At 38.9% G+C, this 20,071-nt stretch overlaps 1 protein-coding gene across 1 annotated transcript in view; it reads left to right on the top strand.

Annotated features, from left to right (window-relative positions):
* Positions 1 to 20,071, top strand: part of prkar1b (protein kinase, cAMP-dependent, regulatory, type I, beta) — a 157,210-nt gene that overhangs the window by 54,173 nt on the left and 82,966 nt on the right. The gene's annotated exons all lie outside the window — the stretch shown is intronic.

Raw genomic sequence — 20,071 nt, 5'->3', positions numbered from 1 at the left:
ACAGTGACATGCTTTTCTTATTACTGAAAGGAGTGAAACCTAAATACCTATATTGTCACAAAACATATTTCTTTTGGTTAAATGTTTAAGCTAACTAAATATGACCTTGACATAGAAAAAACTGTGATTAGAGTGTGAAAACCATCATAGTTATATCAACAAGATTGCAAAATTGTTTGCATGTGTTTTCTCTTAGTAAATTTTTTTAATCAACTTGTATCAGTACAAGAGGGCTTTGTGTCCAGACAAAATAGTATCTGCAATACCCAAAATGTACAGCTGATGTACAGCCAGTCAAATCACAGTTGGAATTCTGGCTATATAATAGAATTTCCTATTTAAGTTGGAATTTACATTGGCTTATTAGCTTCGCAGTACTTATTATCATGACCACCAAATAGCACTTGTTTGACATTTAAATAGTATTTATATAGTTTTCAAAATTTAAAAATCCTGTTAAATGTTGTTGGAAAAACACCTTTGTATGAGACTGTCTAATTTATGTACATGCATTTCTTTTACTGCTTGGTTTCTGTGATTTAAATCAGCTCGCATCATTTTTACAAATACTAGGTGTATGCTATGTTTTAGAACATAGAACATAGAACACTACAGCACAAACAGGCCCTTCGGCCCACGAGTTGCGCCGATCACATCAATACCTACCAATCCATAGACCTATCTATAACCCCCAATCCCATTAAATCCCATATACTCATCCAGAAGTCTTTTAAAAGACCCCAGCGAGTTCGCCTCCAACACCACTGACAGCAGCCGATTCCATTCACTCACCACCCTCTGAGTGAAAAACTTACCCCTAACATCACTTCTGTACTTGCCTCCCCGCACCTTAAATCTGTGTCCTCTCATAGCGACCATTTCAACCCGGGGAAATAGCCTCTGAGAATCCACCCTATCTATTCCTCTCAACATTTTATAAACCTCTGTCAGGTCGCCTCTCAACCTTCATCTCTCTGGGGAGAAGAGTCCCAGCTGCCTCAACCTATCTTCATAAGGCATGCCTCCCAATCCAGGCAACATCCTTGTAAATCTCCTCTGTACCCTTTCAATAACTTCTACATCCTTCCTATAGTGAGGCGACCAGAACTGCGCACAGTACTCCAAGTGAGGCCTGACAAGGGTCTTATAAAGTTGCAGCATTACCTCCCGACTCCTAAACTCAATCCCTCAATTAATGAAGGCCAGTACACCATACGCCTTCTTGACCACATCCTCCACCTGCGAGGCCGATTTAAGAGTTCCGTGGACCCGGACCCCAAGATCCTTCTGCTGTTCAACACTGCTAAGACTCCTGCCCTTGATAGTGTACTCGTTCATCCCATTGGTCCTGCCAAAATGGACGACTACACATTTATCCGCGTTGAAGTCCATCTGCCACTTCTCCGCCCAGTCCTGCATCCTATTTATGTCCTGCTGCAACTTCTGACACCCTTCCAGACCATCCACAGCACCACCAACCTTCGTGTCATCGGCGAACTTACTAACCCATCCCTCCACTTCCTCATCTAGGTCATTTATGAAAATGACAAACAGCAAGGGTCCTAGAACAGATCCCTGGGGCACTCCACTGGTGACTGACCTCCATGCAGAAAAAGACCCATCCACAACCACTCTCTGCCTTCTGCAGGCAAGCCAGTTCTGGATCCACAAGGCCAAAGCCCCTTGGATCCCATGCCCCCTCACCTCCTCAAGAAGTCTTGCATGGGGGACCTTATCAAACGCCTTGCTGAAGTCCATGTACACCACGTCCACTGCTCTTCCTTCGTCAATGTGTTCAGTCACATTTTCGGAGAACTCAACTAGGCTCGTAAGGCACGATCTGCCCTTGACAAAACCATGCTGACTATTTCTGATCATGCCAAACCTCTCCAAATGCTCATAAGTCTTGTCCCTCAGAAGCCTCTCCATCAGCTTACCAACCACTGAGGTCAGACTCACCGGTCGGTAATTTCCCAGGCTATCTCTGTTCCCTTTCTTGTTTTATCCATCAGTTTTTAAAAAATCATGTACGTTATCAAGACCACTTATGGGTCTTTCTGGAATCACTCTTGGTTAAAAAGCGGGCACTTTAGATCCTCTGAGTTGTATGGTGCCAATTGATACTGAAACTCTTTGCTTTTTTTATAAAGCCACCATTCTCTGGGCAGCCGCTGGAGATAGTTGCTTTTAGCATCATGAGCCTGAAAGCAGAACTTATGCACTGGATTTGATGAAATGTCTTTACTCAAAGGAATGCGAACTGATATAATTTCAGCTTTACGGAATTAATTTTGCATATTCCCAGAAGAATCGTTACATTTCTATCTCAAATTTTCAATCTTAATTTGTTAATCTTTCATTGCTTAAACAAGTATTAGAATGCAAGGAAGGCCTCTATGCAATGCATACTGAACTGGAAGGCGAAAGATTTGTCGGCACATGTTAAGAACTGGAAACTTGAACAGCTGTACTCACCCTTGCTACTCCTCTGAGGTCATTAAAGAGCTTCTTGCTTTGAACAAGTTGGGATGGTGTGGTTCGGAGGGTAACTTGCAGGTAATGCTGTTCCCATGCATCTGCAATCCTTATCCTTCTTGGTAGTAGGGATCACAGGTGCGGAAGATGCTATCGAAATAGTCTTGGTGAGTTGTTGCAGTGTATCTTGTGGATACAGGCCCTGGATGGTGATGGTCTTGTGCTGTTAATCTCAATAATTATAATGATACCTGAACTCTTGAGGGTTAAATTATGAGGAGAGATTACATAAACTAGGGTTGCATTCCCTGGAATGTAGGGAGATTCAGATGTTATTTAATTTAATTTTAAAGATATTAAGGAAAACAGGGTAAATAGAGAAAAAATATTTCTGCTGGTTGGAAGTCTGGTACCAAGGGACATAGTCTAAAAATTAAAGCCATCCCTTTCAGGAGTGAAATTAGGAAAAACTACTACAAAGAGTGGTAGAACTTCAGACGTCTCTTCCACAAATGGCAATTGATGCTTGGCCAGTTGTTAATTTTAATATTGAGATTGATAGATTTTTGTTAACCTAAGATATAAAGGGATATAGAGCAAAGGTTAGGAGGTTAAGTTGCAGATCAGCCATTGAATGTTGGAATAGGTTCAAAGGGCTTAATGTCTACTCCCGCTCCTAAGTTTTTATGCCCTTTGTTCAACAATCTCTCCTTTCAAGGTCTCAGTGGTATTGGCTGGGAACAGAACTTCCCCCTCACCCTGATCTCTTTTATCAGGATTTCTGTAGAGCTTGAAAGAACCTGGGAACGTCCCTGCGACTCAACAGACCCAGATTGTTGCTTCACCAATCTATCAGTGAAAACCTGCAGAAAGAAATGCAACCTCGCTTTAAAAGGTTCACTGCTGCTTTGAATAAGTCTCTGGATGACATATTCGTAATTGTGCTCAGCCTATGGGCAGATTTCCCAGCAGATTAGCTAATCAGGTCGGATAGTGAGATCATAATGAGATCCATGAGTTAAAATATTCTAGCTGCTTTTTTGCTATTTTTAAAACGATTTTGGAGAATACGTGGGCGTTGCTGTTCTAGGCCAGCATATTTTGCCTTTCCCTAATTGCCATTGAGAAGGTGATGGCGATGTGTTGCCTTGAACTGTTGCAGCACGTGAGGTGTTAGAAATGGGTTCAAGGATTTTGATTGAGTGACAGTGAAGGACTGGTGATATAATTCCAAGTTGGTATGGTGTGGTTCGGAGGGTAACTTGCAGGTAATGCTGTTCCCATGCATCTGCAGTCCTTATCCTTCTTGGTAGTAGGGATCACAGGTGCGGAAGGTGCTATCGAAATAGTCTTGGTGAGTTGTTGCAGTGTATCTTGTGGATGGTGCATATTATTGCCCCCGTGATCACTGCTGCCTCACAGCCCCAGAGACCCGGGTTCAATTCAATTCCTGGCTTGGATTGCTGTCTCTGTGGAGTTTGCACGTTCTCCCTGTGTCTGTATGGCTTTCTCCAGGTGTTCTGGTTTCCTCCCATAGTCCAAAGATGTGCAGGTTAGGTGCATCGGCCATGCCAAATTCGCTCTTAGTGTTCCAGGATGCATAGGTTAGAGGGATTAGCGGGGTAAATATATGGAGTTGCAGGGAAAGAGCTTGGGTGGGATTGTTGTCAGTGCAGACTGGTTGGGCTGAATGGCCTCCTTCCGAACTGTGGGGATTCTATGTATGTTGATGGTGGAAGGAGTGAATGTTGAAAGTGGTGGATGGGATGCCATTCAAGAGGGCTGCATTGTCTTGGACGTGTCAGACTTCTTGAGTGTTGTTGGAGCTGCACACCCATTCAGGCAGGTGGGGAATATTCAATCACACTCATGACTCAAACCTTGTAGATGGTGGATGGGCTTTCAGGAGTCAGAAGGTAAGTTGTCTGCTGTAGTTATTTTGGAATAAGATGACGATCCTTTCTGTCACTTTGCTGATTAGAATTTGCCTGCCAAAAACTGCAAAAATTGGGGCCCTGGTTTTGAATAACCAAACATCAGTTTTGTCATATCCCAGCAGCTGAACATTTCCCGAGAAGTATTTTTTCAATTGCCATATTCTCTTTCAGTGCTGTTGGCACATGTCTGTTTTGATGAGGAGTGCACATTCAAGGCAACAGGACCTCCAAAACACTTGGTTGAGAATCCTTGTCCTCACTTGCAAATCCTAGTACCCTACATTTAGTTATTTTCAACAGACAACATCACAATTGAAATAGCAGACAAAAAAATGTTGTGCGAGCGTATTAAGCTTTCATCTGCTACATTTTTTCCAAAATGAATTACTGATCCATAATCTTGTATAAAAATAGTTCTTCATTATGCTAAGCAGCAGAGCCTTATAACAAACGTATGCAACCTACATTTGGTTAATAATATTGATTTTATCTCATTTGTCATTTTGTGTATTGAAACCACAGCTTGCCAACTTTTAAAAATAAGCTCTTTTTGTCATCCTTCCTAATTTCTTCGCTCTAGCTGGCCATCTGTTTCACATCAACCTGTATGTTGAGGCATCTTTGGACTTTCTTTGTCCAAGGTGCTATATGGATTCAAATTATTGTTGGGATGCACCAGATTTCATTAGGAGGCTGGAGTTTGTTTATTCTTTTGACACCAAGGCCTGACCCACATCTGGTTCAGTGTCTTTTATCTCTCCAAGCATTTGCTCAATCTATTTAATTGAATTGAAAATTTTCCTTGCTCCATAACTTCTACCCCCTTTGTCCCTTTGTGCTCATGTCTTTAATAATCCTTCCTTGCCACCCCTATTTAGATTACCATTGATCAGCTAGGGTGGAGGGCTGGATTTGAAAAGGTGAAGTCAAGAAATACATTCAATAATTGCAAAAGAGACTCGAACAAGAAATGGACACAGGGTGGATTCTGAGATGATTTGAAAGATGTATGTGACCATGTAATGAGGGCTAATGAAGAATGTAGAGCAAAAGAATAGAAAATCTAAGCTCATAGTAAATTTGTAGGTCTTTTTATAATATTGCTAAGCTCTGTGCTTCATGTTTTTCCACATTACTCAATGTTCTTACTTTCATGAAAAACGCAATTTAACTTTTTCTTAAAATGTTAATGGTTAATCTGTCCTTTAGGCCAGATCTTTTGTATGCATACACTGGGCATCAGATTGCTATCTTCCTGGCCTCTTTTTACCTTCATAGGACATGAAGCCTATTAACGTAGAATTGACTACATTAGCATCTACTCACTGGCATGCTTGTGAGATGTCATACCACTGGGAATCATTACCGCTCTGCTGTAGTGGGGACGAGGTGCCATGGTCACGCTGTGGGATAGAGGATCGGAGGCCATTGAAACCACTAGGTGGTCAGAGGCATGATCGGGTAGTGTCCATCAGGTGGTGCCAACCTGGCAGTGCCAGTTGGAACTTTGGCAGTGCCCACTTTGGCATCATGTGTGCCAGAGACAGTGCCAAGGGAGCAGGGCCTGAGTGGGGGCAGGGCTATGTTAGAGGGGCTATGCTCAATACAGGAGGCTTATTTGGGAGGGGGTAACATATACAGGGGGCATGCTGACCTGGCACCCGTCAGTCGTGAACATCTCCCCAATCTTCCCCTGCATACCCCCTTGCTGATCTTCCTCCTTGCACAACCATCCCTTTTGCAGAGTTCTCCCCTTGCATAGACAACCTCCCTGCATACGCTACCCCTCCCACTTATGACTCATCGGGAGCATCCTGATCTCCTGGTTCACTAGGAGATTGGGGCGCTTGAGTTCTCTGAAGCCAACTTCACTGGAGTACGTAGGCTCTGCAAAGCCATTGAGTTGTAGGAGCGAAGCAGGAGCACGCAAAACCTGAGGTCAACGACAGGGTTTGTGGAAAAGAGATTGCCATTTTTCTCTCTCTCCACCATAGTTTAGCTACTCTTCCTGTCTTGTGCACAACAAATTCCACCTCTTTTAATTCGAATCCTTTTGGACTTGCAGATTGTTCATTATACCACTATAGATTTAATATAAATGCTTCAGGAACAGTGGAGAGAGCAATGTGGAATGTTCAACTCAATTAAGCTTGCCTTCATCTTATGTTATTCCTGTTATTTATGAGGTACCTTTTGTCAGCATGCTGTTTTTTATTTCAAAGTAACAGGTACCCAATATTGTGGTAGAGCATTGCAAATTTATAATTTTTTTTAATTTAAAGTGTTCACCTTATTTGTTACTACATTGTTTTTCAGTAACATAAACCACCATTAAAACTAACTAATTGAATGGAAATGTAAACAAGTATCCAAATTTGGCAATACAAGACATGGATTTATTTGTACTGTGCTTTGGATTGATTTACGGAGTCCCTGAACCTGAAATGCTGCAACTACAAAGCAGCTATTTATCATGAATTATTGCAGTGTACTATATAATACCTTAATCCAACAGTATGATATTATCTCTAATGTAATCAGACTCTGACCTTATCCTTCATCATAGCAGGTGCAGAATATTGTACGTATCACCTGTAGTTATACTCGTTTTTGAAAAACCACAAAATCATTTAGAGTTTAATTAAGTGAACTAAAGTGAGGGATGTGAAAGAAGAAAGGAATAAGGGATTTCACTTTGTTACCACAGGATGTCCCAAAGTGCTTTATAGCCAGAGAACTAAAAGGAAGACTTACATTAAAATAGCACTTTTCACAACCGGATGTCTCAAAGCACTTTGCAACCAATGGAATATTTTTGAAGTGTAATCATGTCGTATAGAAAACCCAGTTTCCAATTTACACATGCCAAACTATCACAAATAGCAATGTGACAATGACCAGAGGATCTGTTTTTGTTTTAGCCTTATGATATTGATTGAGAAGTAAATGTTTGCCAGGCCACCAGTGGGTACTCTGCTCTACCTTGAAATAATACCATGAAATGTTTTATGTCAGCTTGATACAACAGGTGGAATCTCGGGTTCACATCTCACCTGAAAGATAGCACCACCTATAGTGAATCACTCTCTCAGTACTTCAGTGCTTTTTGATTTTTGTGCTAAACTCCTGAAGTAGGACTGGAATTTATATAACATTTTGCTGAGAAGTAAGAATGTTATCTGCTGAGCCAAGGCTGATGCCATAAAAAATTTGGATTCGCATTGAAACTTTTTAAATTGAAAAATCTGAGTTAAGGATCATGGTTAATTGTGCAGGTTACCATAAGGTTGAAAAGGTTGAGAGATGACAAGGTAAATCAGGGAAGTGGTGATAGATTATATCAAGTTTTAATTTTAAAAGTTTACAAATTGTAGGAAGTGAAATTGAAAGGGGAAAGATGTTTTCTAGCTTTGAGGTCTCCGGAAAAAATGAATTAAGGAGTTAGTGGGAGTAATTGGTTTCAATTCAATGAGGGTGCAAGACAGAGGAAGAGCATGTGATTTGAAGTATGACTGAGAAAAGGAGTCATGATGTGGATGTGCCGGCGTTGGACTGGGGTAAACACAGTAAAAAGTCTGACAACACCAGGTTTTAGTCCAACCGATTTATTTGATAGTAAACGCACAAGCTTTCGAGGTTCCCCTCTTCGTCAGGTGAATGGAGAGTTCTGGCCTCGGACAGAGCATATAAAGCACGGACAGTTTAGAGATTACTGATTAGAATGCGAATCTTTACAGCAGGTTAGGTGTAAAGATTCGCATTCTAATCAGTAATCTCTAAACTGTCCGTGCTTTATATGCTCTGTCCGAGGCCAGAGCTCTCCATTCACCTGACGAAGAGGGAAACCTCGAAAGCTTGTGCGTTTACTATCAAATAAATCGGTTGGACTAAAACCTGGTGTTGTCAGACTTTTTACTGAGAAAAGGAGGACAGGTAAGAGGATCAATAACCACAATAATGGAATCAGTTTAGTTCAGTTGGCTGTATGGCTGGTACATGATGCAGAGCGGGGGGTTCAATTCACATGCTGGCTAAGGTTATTCGTGAAGGCCTGCCTCCTCAACCTTACCACTTGCCTGAGATGTAGTGATCCTCAGGTTAAAATCCCCACCAGTCAGCTCTCCCCCTCAAATGGGAGAGTAGCCTATGGTCATCTGGGATTATGGTGACATTACCGTACTTATTGACGAAATGAAGAGATACAAAATATGTACATTAAAATGAGATTGAACGCTGGAGATGAGAAATGTTTAGCACCCTTAGCTCCTCACAGACCCATTCATTTGCTTTTCCACTTCCTTAATTACAAGTCCTTTGATACTCAGTATGAATGTAGAAGCAAAGTATTTTAAGAAACCCTGACATTTCATCTATCATAACAACCTCACCCTTGTTCATATCAAATGGCTTCATTTCCTGTTTAATTCTCTATTTGCTATCCATCAAAACATTGAAATTTCACTAAAATAGCCACACTTTTTTTTTCATGTTTCTTGATTCATTACCTGTATCATCAAGGGAAATAGAAAATCTGCATGTTGTGCATCTTCTACAAAATATCCTAAATGTTTTACATGTTCTACTTTTGAAGTGATATGTGGGACAGTCGTTTGGTTTTCTCCATACACTGCTGTAAATGTAAATGTGACCTTGCTGATCAAATTACATTTCAGGATACAATCTTAAAAGGAAATATTGCACTTGCACAACAATTTTAGGAAATGTTTACATGTAATTACATGTAGGACCTGTGTCTCCCTTTGGAATGCCCTTTCAAGTGTATTTGTTCTGGCCAATATTGTTTTGGAATGCTACTGTCAGAGGTAGTCTTGAAGATTACATCTGAAGAAGAGTATGTTGCTTTCTACAGTAACACTCATTTCTTTGAACAAGGATTTTTAAATTTGGTCACTTCTTCTTTGATCCCTTATGCATTATTTTGGCCTTGCATTTCTTTGAACAGGCAAAATGGATCTTGTGATGGTTGCTAGTCATATGAAAAGACAATGCATAATCTATGTATATAGTTTTGAATTTTCTGTTCAACCAGTGTCACAGTGGAAAAGTATTGTTCATATTTTGGGATTTGCAATATTATTTTCTTATTGGTATTATTTTAACTGTGGATTTTACTGATTTCTATGTACATTTCTGATCAGCATATTTGATTTAATTGATAATTTTGTGTTTTATTTTAAGTAAGTCAACCCAATTACAGGTCTTGTCTTTTTGTGATGTACTATATATTCATCACAAACCACTTAAAAGCCTATCATGCCCATTAGTTAATCTGTTCTTTTTAACATTGTGGGCATTTGATGTTCACTGAGATTTGTGGTTTGGCACTTGGCAAAAGCAAATTTAAATGTATAAAGTGCACTATTTATTCTAGGAAATGTTTTTTTTTATCTCTGTGATTCAAGTTTACTTTTTTTGTGGTTCCTTAAAAAAATCACAACCTTCAATTATATTCTGGTTTTATGAACTATCTGTATCACAGTACCTTTGAAAAGAGTTAGAATGAAGAGGTTTAGAAAAGGGTATGGTATCATTAAATATTGACTTTAAATGGTAAGCATTTTGTAAAGATGACATCTACTTTTCACGAAGACAGTTTTTAATTCCCATAAATGCTGCATCCAAAGATTGGTTTGTTTTAAAAAGAACTCAGTTACAATTAGAATATAAGCAGGAGAATTCACAAGTGTTTGCCATACATATTCTTCACTTAAATTTATAGTGGTAGGAAAGTGAAGTCATTGGTGCCACTTTCCTAATGCAGGGGAGATTCATTTTTGGCTTACTAAGTTAATGGAGACAAATGACAGTGGTGCCATAAAGACAGAAAATGCTGGAAAGACTCAGCAGGTCTGGGAGCATCTGTGTAGAAAGAAACAGAATTAACATTTTAAGTACGTTTTGACTGTTCATAGCATTGTCAAAAATCTATTTTATAAGTTATCTACATCAAAATATTTGATGTAACATTTCATATTTTCAAATTATCATGAATGCTGTCCAAATGTTTTCTGTGTACAAACATAGAGAGCAGCAGATACGGTCTATTGTTTCACAGTTCAATTTTTTTTTGAATGGAAAGAAAGTTAATTTGGCGGTATTTAGAATTGGATCTGCAAATGAAGCCAGTACTGTGCAGCTATTCCTGTTGTATTGTCAAGCCATCATCATCAACAAATGAGGCAAGGGACAGTGTCAAACTAAAAGTAAAGGCAGATATAAATGCAAAGAAAATTGAGAAGTCAGTGGACTGAGAATGCAACAAAAGTATACGAAACACATAATGTGAGGAGCAAAAGGAATATGAAAAGCTTGCAAAGAATAAAAAAGCCAACAGTGAGAAATATTATTTTAAAAGAAAGTGAGTGTTAGGCAAATGTGGTTGCATTAAAGACCGATGTTAGTGGACAATGACCGATTCTAACTTAATTCATGTTGTTGAAGAGGAACACACAAAAAGAAAACTCGAGACTTCAATGCAGTACTGAGGGGGAATTTCACAATGAGAGATGCTATCTTTGGAGTGAGGCTTCAAACTGAGGCCCCATTTGCCTGCTTGGGTGGATGCAAAAGATCCCATGGCAGTATTTTGAACAACAGCAAGGGTTATCGCTAGTGTCTTGGTCAATATTTACCCTTCAATCATTATCACAAAAGACAGATTATGTAGTCATTATTCCATTGCTATTTGTTTGTTATTTGAATTTGCTGAACATAAATTAGCTGCTAAGATTCCTATACTACAACAGTGGCTACACTTTAAAAAGTACTCCATTGGCTGAAATTTGTTTTGAAATGCCTGATGATCGTGAAAAACATTACATTGATGCAAGTCTTTCTTTCTTACTTTAAATACCAGTGATACAAAACAACCTAAAAATTATTCAAAGGGAAAAACCGATTGGATTTAATATAGATATGGAAGTTGTTTAAAGGAAAAGATAGGAATTAAGAAAGGCAAATCTCCAAGACATGATGGTTTCCACCCCAGGATAATGAAAGAAATAGCTGAGGAAATTGCAGGCATGCCTGTCATACTTTTTCAAAGCTCCAAAGATTTGGGAATTGTGATTTTGGATTGGAAAATTATGACTGCCTTCTCTTGTTTACTTTAAGGAAACTACACGTGCATCAGTTTAATAACAGTTGTGTGGAAGTTACAAAAATCCATTATCCAGGATGAAGTGACTGAGTAAAGCTGATCACAGTATGCATTTGTGAGGGTAAGGCAAGTCTAACTCAGTTAGACTTTTGAGACTGAATTTTTTGAGGTTATTAACATGGTGGCTAAGGAAGTGTCTATGGATATTCTTTATATGGACTCCAAAAGCTGCTAGATAAGTTTTTACAGAAGGGATCATTAGCAGAAGTACTTGAAATTGGTGGTAATCTAGTGATTTTGGTTTGGTGATTAGTTGAAATGAAGGAGACAGAAAGTAGAGATGTATAGAATTCAGAAATAATACTTCTCCTAAATGTTACTTTTATATGGTTGTGCATATTTTTGACTTTGTATATTTCCGCTTAATTGATAAATAACTAAATGATTGAGCGGAGGGCAATACACTTTCATCATTATTTGTCTGTTTTCTTATGTGAGAGTATCCATATGAATTGCTTCCATCATATTACCTCATTAATAAAGCCTCCAAGCTATTGAGTATTTTCAAATCCTTAAGACTGTGGAGAATCCCACAAACCCAAACAGAAATTTCTTTCTACCTCCATAACTGTCTGTATTCCATGTTTTTTCCTTCAAGTTTTTTTTAAACCCAAGCTTTCATGCGTCTGCCAGGGTAACAGCTGGGTCCATCACTAGCCTTGAAAAATAGATGCAACAGTTGCTCCATTTTCAAAAAACAAAGATGGTCTTTGAGGAAAGGAAAACAGCTGCAAAATTTGACACATCATGCACTGTCAGCTGCACAATCCAAAACCGAAGACTTAGTTGTGCAGTATGAATTCAAGTGGAAATAATAGACATAAGTGTATACAGTAAATAAATATTTGTTGGCTATGGTAGAATGTTGCTTACAGGTATAAAATATATGCTTTTTTTACTCTTCCACATCCAAAGCAATTTGCGCTTTAGTTACTGTATGGTCTCTCACCTATACCAAATATGATGTGTTCTGCACATGTGTAGTTATATAGTCAAAATGGCTGTTGTAGCCAGCAATTGCCAATAAACAGGCATAGTGACTTGTAATGCTAAATGATTCATTATGTCTCAAACTTGTATTTTGATTGCTTTTGAAATTTTTAATGTCACATTAAATTATTCAAGCAGCAAAAGATGCTACAAGAAGAGAAAGAAAGTGAGAGGGTTGTCCTATGATGAGAGCTTGAGTAAATTAGGTTCATACTGTCTGCAGTTTAAAAGAATGAGAGGTGATCTCATTGAAACACACAAAATCTTGAAGGGCCTTGATTGACTAGACCATGACGAGATTGTTTCCCCTGGGAGGGGAATCTCGAATTCGGGTTCTTAGTCTCAGGATAAGAGGTTGATCATTTCTGACTGAAATAAGGAGATATTTCTTCACTGAGAGAATTGTGAATCTTTGGGATTGTCTACCCCAGAAGGCTGTGGATGCTCCATCGTTGAGTATATTCAAGATGATGATCAATAGATTTTTGATCTTGTGGAATCAAGGGATATGGGGAGCAGACAAGAAGTTGGAGTTGAGGAAGAAGATCAGATAGGATTGCATTGAATGGCGGAACAGGCAGAAAGGGGACTGATGGTCTACTCCTGCCCCTGTTTTTTAATGTCTTTTGTTCTTTACTAACTTTATAAATTGTCATTATTGCGGTATATTATACTGTGCCAAATCACTATAGGTTAAAGCATTAGGAATATCCTTAAGTTGTCATAAGGCACCATATCAATGTTCTTAACCCTTATTACCTTTAATAAAATGGCTTCAGTTGCTGTTAATAAATGCATTCTGATTGAACATTCACTCAATGAATTCCCAGTCAGACATGCAATCAAACTACTAAATGATCTTAACAGTCTTAGCCATTGTGCAGATTTGAGTCTGAGGGCAACATTTTATTGACACAAAAAGACCATGTAATATATTTCCAGTAAGTTTGAGTTTTATGCTTTACAGTGTCAGTAAAACTTAATACCACAATAGTCAGTCAATTGACTCCACAATTTAGGCGATGGGATAATATATCAAATTCACGAATTTTGCTATTAAGATTCTGGAACTAATTGGATGCAGTATTGAGACATATTTTAATTTGATCTTGGCGGCAGAGCACTATAAAAGTACTCACAAAAACCTATTTCGCTGCTGCATTAGTAGCAGGGCATCAAGAAGGTAGTGAATCAGAAAAGAGAGACACGTCCCTGCAAATGGATTTACAAAGCTTGGACTAATGATCAGGATCCAACAGAAAGGAAATATCTCTACTCGTTCAGTGGACAAATAGTGACTGATTTGTCATGGTTTTTGAACATTAAGCTGTAATCTCACAGTCATTTGTATTGTATTACCAAACATTGGCTGTTAACACTTTCTTTATAAGGACCATGTTTCTGCTTCTGACTGGATCCAGGTCACTGTTACTGATAAGTTTGATTTCAAATGTCAAACAGTTGACTCGAGTGTCCAATCACAAATTAAATATTCCAAGCCATGCACCTTATGTCTGAATTGATTCCGGTGTATAATGCACATTGGAACACATCTGTCATGATCCAGCATATTATAAACTTTCAGACCATATTTTAAGATTTGAACACTCACCATGGACAAAAGATACATTGAAACTGAAGGTGCATTGGATGAATTTGAATGGGTCTCAATCAGCTTTGCATTGTATTATGATCGTCCCTTATCTGAACCCAGACTGGGTAAATTTTCAAGTGTTAAGTGATCAATACAAGATGTTAATCATCCTGACGTCCATCTTATTTGGGGGAAAAAACTTTGGACTTGTAATAGGTCACGTGGATGAGGTAGCCATGATTGTTGCCTATTTTTAAAACAGCAAAAATCAACTCTACAGAGACGCCATTTGACCAGCTGTACTAAACCACGTAACCAAGGCGATAAACAGCAATACCTTGAAAGTGATGGAAGGACACTTCCCAATTTATTCCAACTTCAAGTTCATTTGAGAACCAACTTCCTATGAATTCAACTACCAAGAATCCTCTGCATACTGGACTTTCACTTAAATTAAAAGCATCACTTCATCTAAGAAACTACAAGCCTGCCATGAAAAAGAGACCAAGACAATTATACTTGGTAGCCATATTGTTTTTTTCATCACTCTGAGGGTAAGAAAATATAAACACCTCACATCAAAAACATATAGTTCATGCAGATCACTAAATAATCCCAGAATGCACATTATTTTAGTAATTAAAATTAACTTTGTTTATTTATGTGGAGGTCAGTGGAAAGTGGAATCCAAGAAACACAAAATATGAGTATAAAATCATAGAATCCCTACAGTGCAGAAGGAGACCATTTGGTCCATTTAGTCTGCGCCAACTCTCTGACAGAGTACCTCACCCAGGCCAATCTATGTAACTTCACATATTTACCTCACTAATTCCCATAACATGTACATCTTGGGACATTAAGGCGCAATTTTAATTTAGCATGGTCAGTCAATGTAACTTGCACATCTTTGACTGTGGGACGAAACCAAGGAACCTCAAGGAAACCCATGTAGACAAAGGGAGTACATGCAAACTCCACACAGTCACCCAAGGCTGGAATTGAACCTGGGTCCCTGGTGCTGTGAGGCAGCATTGCTAAACAGTCTGCTACCCTTGTGGCAGTGATGATATTTTTCTGGTGAAATAGTATAATTTAATAGTGTTCCGTCAAACACACCCCAAAAAATGGCAGAAAAGCCAAGAAGTATTTTTATTATTCAATTTTTAATTTATAAATAACTTCCATAGAGACAAACATTTAAAGTCAATTTTTGGCAGTTTTTAATATTCTTAATTTTGCTTTCGTACATTTGCAGAACAAGAATGACAATTTTCACAGATTCTAAAAACCCAGTTGTTTAAAGATATCTGGGATAAACTTTATAAAGCTTGTACGTATGGAGTTCTATCCCCGATTAAGCTTAAAACTACAAAACTGTTTTCAAATTCAGTTTTCAGGAAATTTACAGTCCATTTTGGAAATCTCATCGGGAAGTATTTTTTTTGTGTAATAATCCTAAATTGCATTGGAAATGGAAATTATGTTAATTTGAGATCTGTTACTGGGCCATTTTTCCCCTTTTTAAAACCAGAGTTTAATTGCTGATTTGCATCTCTGGGAGGTGTATTAATTCTACATGCCAGAGCAATAACTCTAACCCTCAAGTCCAGCTTGTTTTCTACAGACTGGTTTTTAACATTTGACCTTCAAAGTCAACAGTTCCCACAACTGACTGGTATGATTAAACTCCAAGTCTGTTCTAATAACATCCCATTCCCACTGAACGTCTGTTCAGCATTTCCTTTTTATTGATATTTAGAGTTCCTTTTCCCATCCTGCAAAGTACTGTGGATGCTGGAAGCCTGAAATAAAAACAAAGTGATGGAATGGCTCGGCAGGTCTGGCAGCATCTGTGGAAAGAGAGACAGTTAACATTTTGAGTCTGTAGAACTCTTCAGAGCTGAAGAGGGTTAGAAATGTGACAAATTATATGGTTGGGGCAAGGGGTGGTGGTTAGTAGTGAAGGTGGAGTTGAATTGAACATCAGGAACCTCAGGAGAGTCTGCTGTATTAGCTGCCCACACTGTGGTCACCACATTGGGAGACGAAGCACAGACTGAGTGACTGCTTTATGGAACATTTTCACTCAGCCTGCAGGCACGACTCCAACCTTCATTGCCATTTTAACTTATCATCTTGCTCCCATGCCCACATTTCTGTCCTGCTGCATTATTCCAGTAAAACACAATACAAATTGGATGAACATCACCTCACCTGATTAGGCACTTTACAATTGAGTTCAACAACTTTAGACCATGAACTCTCCTTATTTTGATATTTTTTCCAATCCCTCTTCCACAGGGCCACATGTAACTTGTTTTGCTTCCTGCCATTAACACATTTTGCTGTCTTACCTTTATAACATTATTTACACCTTCTTTAGTCTTTAACACTCCCTTTGTCTTGTGTCTATGCCATCTTAGTCAGTCTCTCTTGAGCTCCCACGTGTTCCCGATCTTTTATTCTGCTTCACCTTCTCCAACTCCCTGCTCCAACAATATTATCCATAATATTTCTAACCCTCTTCATCTCTGAAAAAGAGTTATACAGACTTGAAATGTTAACTGTCTTTCTCTCTCCACAGATGCTGCCAGAACTGCTGATTCTTTCCAGCATTTTCTGTTTTATTATGGGTTATTATGTTTTCTTGACTGTGCACTGTTTGAAAGTCGAACTAGTGCAATGTAAGTATTTACTATGCATCAGTTATTCATGATGTATGTGAGCAGATCACCAAACCCAAATAAAAATAAATAAACCTATATGTTTGGAATTTTATATTGGGAGGAGGGGAATTGTGGGGTCAGAAAATTCCAATCAAAATTTAGGAACTGAAATCATACGAGTACATAATACAATTATTAAGCTTTACAGATAGCTGTGAGTTGCTTTATGAAAAGGCAGCTGGTATGCCAGCCTGGCTAGCTCAGTGATAGAATTCTCATTTCTGAATTAGAAGGTTCGGGTGAGAACAATAGTGTGAGGTGACTCTTCACTGCACGTTGAAGGAGGAATGCATTGTCAGAACTATGATCTTTTAGTGAATTAATAATCTGAGGATTTGTCTGCATGTTCAAATGGAAGTAGTAGTTTGCATGGTAATACTTGGAGAAGTAGGACAATTCTTCCAGTGTCCCATTCAACACTTAACCTCTGTTAATGGCAGCAAATTGAATTGCCTGGTCATTTATTTAATTGTTTGTTGTACTTTGCCTTTTGCACAGCGCAGGCAACTTCATAACTACTTCCATTGGCTGTGAAGCACTTTGGGATGGCTTGAGGATGTGGGAGGCATTCTACAAATACAAGTTATTTTTATCAGATATTTTTTAATAGACCTATGAATTGGTTACATGTTATGGCAATAAAACAGATGTTCAGTACTACTTGGTTTATACAGAGAGTGTATGTTTGTAAAGCTTGGCTGAAAGATAATATCAGTTCGTGGCAAAACAGGGATGTCTGTTTTGAGCCCTATAAATTGTGGGCTTTATCCAAACATAAGCTTTCCTACTACTAAGCTGCATTAAAAACACTTTTCTTATGAATCTATTTCCCAATAAAACCTATGCAAAGCAAACAGAAATTACTCCTCATAGTAGCAGTGGGATTAATTTAGCCAAGGTGATACATCATCCTTTTACACACTTTAAATGTGGCTTGGCATTTTATTTTTTAAAAATCTGCTTTTTTTTTAAAGAGTACTGGCTTTGTTTGTGTTGCACAGCACTATTTTCTCTTGCTTTTGCTCACTAATCAAAGGAAGTAAGACAAAATTAAAATATTTGAGCACCTAGGGCACAAGTGAAACAGCTCTACTAGAGTGATGGATTGTTGCAAAGCAATATAATTGAAGTGTGAATGAGATGATCTTAATCAACATTTAGCCACTGTTTACCCACTGGAAACATCTTGCTTGTGTGCACCTGGTTAATTGATATCATATGACACATGAACTAGTTCAGGGACAATGCAGAAATTGGTGGGTGGAAGAGTCAGAAGACTGAATAATAAGTCTAGGTATCCTGGATTTAAGCTTATACATTGGAACATTAATGAATCACGAAGGTATAAAAGTATTTTCACGCTTTGTAATTAGAACAGAGTTGAGACTTTTACAAAGCACTAAGCAGAAAAATAGCTGGACATTATTTGATGGTGCTCCCTGCTCAGCTCGAAGCTTATATGATAGCCTTCAGATGACTTGGCATTTTTCAAGTAGTTGCTCACTATTTCTGCACTTTCAGATTTGTATTGCAGCTCATCCAACTCTGGCATACTTTGCATCGATTTCCCTCTATCCATCGTCTCTGATAATTACTTAATTATTCCACACAGTGGAATGCTGTTTTCTACCTCTTTCCATTTGTTGCCTCTTTTTCCCTTTTTTTTATTTCTTTCATGGAATCTGTGTGTTGCCACCTGGGCCAGCATTTATTGCCCATCACTAATTGCCCTTGAACTGAGTGGGTTGCTAGGCAATTTCGGAGGCTATTTTAAAAGACAGCGACATTGCAGTGGGTCTGGAGTCACGTGTAGGCCAGACCAGGTAAGGTTGGCAAATTTCCTGCCCTAAAGGACATTAGTGAACCAGATGTGTTTTTACGACAGTTGGCAATGATTTCATTGTCATCATTAGACTTTTAATTCCATATTTTTTTGTTAAGTTCAAATCCCACCAACTGTCATGGTGGAATTCAAACTCGGGCCCCTAGAGCATGACCTTGGGTTTCTGGATTACTAGTCCAGTGACAATATTACTACACTTACCTACTGCCCCACTTCTCAAATCGCCACATCTCCATTACTCACCTGCCAGCAATTTCTACCAATCAAAATTCATTGTTACCATGCATAGGCTTCACCTAACAATTGCACTTAAGGTTGTTGCAAGTCTTACAGCTTGCGCTCAGAATCACTCAAAACAAATTCCATGGCACTCACTAACACACTTTCCCCCCTCTTACAGGAGAAGGTTGTGCATAACTCAAGGCAGCAGTATCTAACTGGAGCATGAGAGGCATGCTGACATGTTCCCCAGGGAGGAGAAAGTTCTGTGAAAGACCCTTACTAAGGCAGTGGCTAGCATTGAGGTGGAAACCATTGAAGATCATGCTATCATCATACTTAAACCATCACCTGATATCCCACTATCTCCTCATTCCACAATCTGTAATGATTTACAAGTTGTAGATATCACAAGCACCTCCCCAACCACCTCTGCTCATCACAATTTTACTTTTTTGCCATTTTCCTTCCAGATACTCAAGTGGGTACAGGACTGTGATGAATGGGGAATTGGGGGTGGTAGTTACTGAATTATTAGTTCTTCACAGACATACAGGATGAAAAGGGGCAGCCTAGTTGCTGCGTCGCTTCCTTCTCTACCTCCTCCTTGTATTCTCCTTACCTGCTGTCTGGTGACAAAAGCTGCCCGCACATGATGCAGAGTTATGCAGCATACCACCAGGATCCTGAGACCTGTTCAGCCAAGTCATGCAAGACTCCTTCAGAGCAGTCCATAAATCAGAATTGTTGCAACATGTTCATGATCTGTTCTATCACACCTCTTATGGAAGCATGACTCTTACTGCATATGTGCATGTGTTGCAAACCAGAATCTAGAGTCCTGCTGTCAATGGATAGCCCAATAGCATGTCTTTGCTGTGATGGCTACGGTGTAACTGACAGAATGACTACATAGTTATTGCTAAATACTAAGTATGACCTGCAGCCAGACCAGAAGTAGAATCCCGTTTAGTTCCAGTACATAGTGTTTTTAAAGCAATGGCAACCTGCTCCATAAAGAGCATTGCTCCACTTTGCCTTTGATAAGAGAGAATGAGATGAAGTTTGGTGAATTTGTACAGAGTGCCTCAGCGATCTCCCTTT

Source organism: Carcharhinus amblyrhynchos, chromosome 18 (assembly GCF_965287045.1).
Source record: "Carcharhinus amblyrhynchos chromosome 18, sCarAmb.v2.hapA, whole genome shotgun sequence".
NCBI classification, from domain to species: domain Eukaryota; kingdom Metazoa; phylum Chordata; class Chondrichthyes; order Carcharhiniformes; family Carcharhinidae; genus Carcharhinus; species Carcharhinus amblyrhynchos.
This window is presented reverse-complemented; position numbering and strand designations above follow the sequence as displayed.